The sequence below is a fragment of the Jaculus jaculus genome, chromosome 3 (genome assembly GCF_020740685.1).
Source record: "Jaculus jaculus isolate mJacJac1 chromosome 3, mJacJac1.mat.Y.cur, whole genome shotgun sequence".
Lineage (NCBI taxonomy): Eukaryota > Metazoa > Chordata > Mammalia > Rodentia > Dipodidae > Jaculus > Jaculus jaculus.
In genome coordinates, this window is record NC_059104.1 from 176095791 (window position 1) to 176100133 (window position 4343).

General features: G+C 46.1%; 1 pseudogene; it reads left to right on the plus strand.

Moving 5' to 3' along the window:
* Window positions 1-2446: 2446 nt before the first annotated feature.
* Window positions 2447-3870, plus strand: LOC123459501 (annotated as a pseudogene).
* The last annotated feature ends 473 nt before the right edge of the window (window positions 3871-4343 follow it).

A 4343-nucleotide genomic window follows, 5' to 3' on the forward strand; every position in this document is an offset into this window, starting at 1 on the left:
CCTTGAGTTCAAGGCCACCCTGAGACTGCATAGTTAATTCCAGGTCAGCCTGAGCCAGAGGGAGACCCTACCTCAAAAAACCAAAAAAAAAAAAAAAAAAAAAGGAAAAAAGGAAAAAAGGGCGCTGGGTTAGAGGTTAAGGCTCTTGCCTGCAAAGCCAAAGAATTCAAGTTCAATTCCCTAGGACCCACGTAAGTCAGATGCACAGGGTGGCACATGCATCTGGAGTTCATTTGTAGCAGCTGGAGGCCCTGGCGCACCCATTCTCTTTCTCTCTCAAGTCAATAAAAATAAATATGTTTTAGCCAGGAGTGGTGATGTACACCTTTAGTCCCAGAATTTGGGAGGCAGAGGTAGGTGGATCACCGTAAATTTGAGGCCACCCTGAGATTACATAGTAAATTCCAGGTCAGCCTGAGCTAGAGTGAAACCCTACCTCGAAAAATAAAAATAGAATAAATAAAATAAAATATTTTTAAAATAAATATAAAATTCATAGTTGAATATACTAGGATTTTATTTTATTTTACAACAGGATCTTATTTGTCACAGGCTGACCTGGAACTGGACTCAGCTTGTGAGTTAAGATTTGTGCTTCTGGTTCCCAAGGCCCTAAGGGTGACAGGCAAGGCTGCCCACTCACTTTTGTAAACTGTACCATAAGATACTGTCATAGGAGTCATGATTAACTTAGCCGCAATTAGGCGTTTGGGTGGAATGTCCAGACTCATCATGAACTAGTTATTATGACAGTCGTCCAACAGGGGGCAGTAAAGTACCTTGAACAAAGGGCCATCCTTTTCCGCTCACTCAGTCAAGATAGCAGCAGAACTGAGGGTTCTGTGTTCCCCAGGGACGGGGCTGGCAAACAACAGGAAGCAGATTTGCAGAAGTAAAGAAAGTCAACACGGGCTGTGCTCCTTCATCACTACTTCCTGAGTGCTGCCACGCCACTGTTCTCCCTCCCCTTCCGTCCTCACTCATCTGGCTACACGCACTCTGTATTGGATAAGGTCAGTTGGCAGGTAACAACTATTCCAATCTCCTTCTTCCATGCCCAGGCCTGTCTGTCTTCATTGCCATTCCCGTCACGCACAGGAACTGTGCTAAGAGCTGCACACTTGGTTTCGTTCTTTCCTGTTGTTATCTTAAAATTCTAATCTTGGGGCTGGTTAGATGACTCAGTGGTTAAAGGCACTTGCTTGTAAAGCCTGCTGGCCTGAGTTCAATTCCCTAGCCGTTCACGGAAAGCTAGATGGGCATTCATTTGCAGCAGTAAGAGACCCTGGCGCACACATACACATATATTCATACCTATTGGCGGGGGAGAGAGAATGGGCACACCAGGGCTGCCAGCCACTGCAAATAAACTCCAGATACATGTGCCACCAGGTACATCTAGCTTACATGGGTTCTGGGGATTTGAACCTGGGTCCTTGGGCTTTACAGGCAAGCACCTCAACCACTAAGCCATCTCTCCAGTCCATAACTATTTTTTTTCAAATTTTTATTAAGAACTTCCATGATTATAAAAAAAATCCCACGGTAACACCCTCCCGCCCCCCACTTTCCCCTTTGAAAACTCCATCCTCCATCATATCCCCTCTCTATCTCAATCAGTCTCTATTTTATTTTGATGTCATGATCTTTTCCTCCTCTTATGATGGTCTTGTGTAGGTGTGTCAGGCACTATGAGGTCATGGATATCCAGGCCATTTTGTGTCTGGGGGGAGCACGTTGTAAGGAGTCCTGCCCTTCCTTTGGCTCTTACATTCTTTCCACCACCTCTTCCACAATAGACCCTGAGCCTTGGAAGGTGTGATAGAGATATTGCAGTACTGAGCACTCCAGTCACTTCTTTCCAGCAACACGATGCCTTCTGAGTCATCCCAAGGTCACTGCCATCTGAAAGAGAAGATTCTCTACCAGAAGTGAGAGTAGCATTAATATAAGGATATGAACATTAAGAGAAGTACTTACTGGGAAGTTTGATGAACATAGTATATACAATACATATATTTTTTTAAGGTTTAGGAAGACCTTAGACTGAGAGAAGGAAAGAGAAGGTACCGAGAGCTCCTACCATGTGGAATGCAGGAGCAGGTAGAGCCTCACAAATACCTCCAAAAACTCTGCTCTTCCTGTTGAAAGGTTTGTCAGTGCCATCTGATGGGGCAAAGCATGCACACAGGCTGATGCTCTACAAGCTTCATGTCTGCTGCACTTTTCTGACTTCATTCCCTCCTAAGTTTTGCACAAGTGCACAAGCCGAGAATTCCAGCAGAAGTGTGATGCGTGGGAGTTCAGGGAGCTTCAAAGCCAGCATGGGATAAGCATCTATGTCTACAACTGCACAAGCAAGGGTGTGGAAAATCTGACAGGAATACTTTTGCATTCAGGGGCTGGGAATGCATCTCAGTGGTAGAATGTTTGCCTAGCATTCAAGATGGTGATGTATTTCCTGGGCCAGAGCATGCTGGGACCACATATTTGCTGTCTTCTGGCAACAATACCTGAATCCCCATAGCAAAGAGGTCTTATTTATTATACCATCATCATCATCTTCATCATTATTATTATCTTGGGTTTTCTGGCCCAGGCTGAGCAAATGTGTAGCCCAGGCTGGCCTCAAACTCCTGATCCTCCTGCCTCCACCTCTTCAGCAATATCCTACCGGCATGCACCACCACAACCGGGTACTTTTGTTGTTGTTGTTTTCTTTCTTGCAAATGTCTTGACTGAAGACGCAGTGTCCCAGGAGGTGACTCCTAATCAGAAGTTTCTGTACTGGAGACTCCTGACCAAGATGGACAAGATCCCTCTTGCTGGTCAGAGTCAGTTTCCCGCCAATGTTGCTCACTGAGTGGCATCCTGCAGGACTCCATTGTAGACTCACAGAATCAGACCATGCCCACCTACACCTGGCACCTCAACCACACCCAGCTGCTGGTGGTGGAGGAGTGATGTGTTTACTGGGTGAACTCTGACAATGGCTGGAATGAAATCTACCAGGAAGCCTGGGTCTCTTACAGCTTGAGAGCTGTCCAGGAATTTTGTCTTGCTCAGTTCAAAAACAACATGAGGGGGCTGGAGAGATAGCTTAGCGGTTAAGGTGCTTACCTGCAAAGCCAAAGGCCCTAGGTTCAATTCCCTAGTACCCACATAAGCCAGACACACAAGGTGGCACATGCGTCCGCAGTTCATCGGCAGTGACTAGAGGCCCTGGGCTGCCCACTCTGTCTGCCTCTTTCATTCTCTCAAATAAATGAATAAATAAAACAATGTGGCCAAGACAGTGAAGGGCTTTGGATACAGCTTGGCCAAGCTACAAGGTTAGACCCCCTCACAAACACTTGAGTCAGCCAAAGAGAAAGTGAGAGATGGCACTAACCAAGGACCTTGCCTACGATGCCATCACCCAGTGGCAGCAACAGCAGCGACGATAGTTTACGTAGCCCGCCAGCCAATGTAGTTCAGCCTTCCTTCCCTTTGTCCCGTGATACTTTGCTAAGAATCATTTTCCAAAGCCAGGTGTGGTGGCGCACACCTTTAATCCCAGCACTAGGGAGGCAGAGGTAGGAGGATCGCCGTGAGTTCAAGGCCAGTTTGAGACTACATAGTGAATTCCAGCTCAGCCTGGGCTACAGCGAGACCCTACCTTAAAAAAATCCAAGCAGAGAAAAATCATTTTCTAGGAGCTGGGGAGATGGCTCAACAGTTAAAGGTGCTTGCTTGCAAAACCTACCAGTTAGGGTTTAATTCCCAAGCCACCCATGTAAAATGGACACAAAATCCAAGCCAGGCTGACTTGACACTCACTCTGCTCTACCTTAGCCTTCTGAGTACTGGGTAATAGGCATGAGCCACTAGGCCCAGTTGCCAGACCCTTTTTTCCAAAGAGGTAGGAAGTGTTCCTGAGAAATGGTACCTCAGATTGTCCTCAGGTCTTCATATAAATGTACACACATACCTGCACACATATATGAAAATGCATCCACATACACACATTCACAACATCATATATATTTAAAAAAAAAAAAAAGCCTTCAAGCTGGGTGTGGTGGCGCATGCCTTTAATCCCAGCACTTGGGAGGCAGAGGTAGGAGGATCACCATGAGTTCGAGGCCACCCTGAGACTATATAGTGAATTCCAGCTAGAATGAAACCCTACCTCAGAAAAAAAAAAAAAAAAAGACTGGGAGGTAACTCAGAAGTTAAAGGCACTTGCTTTCAAACTCTGATGGCCCAGGGCCCCAGGTTCAATTCCCATGTAAAATCAAAGTGGTACATGCACCTGGAGTTTGCTTGCAGCAGCAAGAGGCCCTGACATGTCTATATTCTCC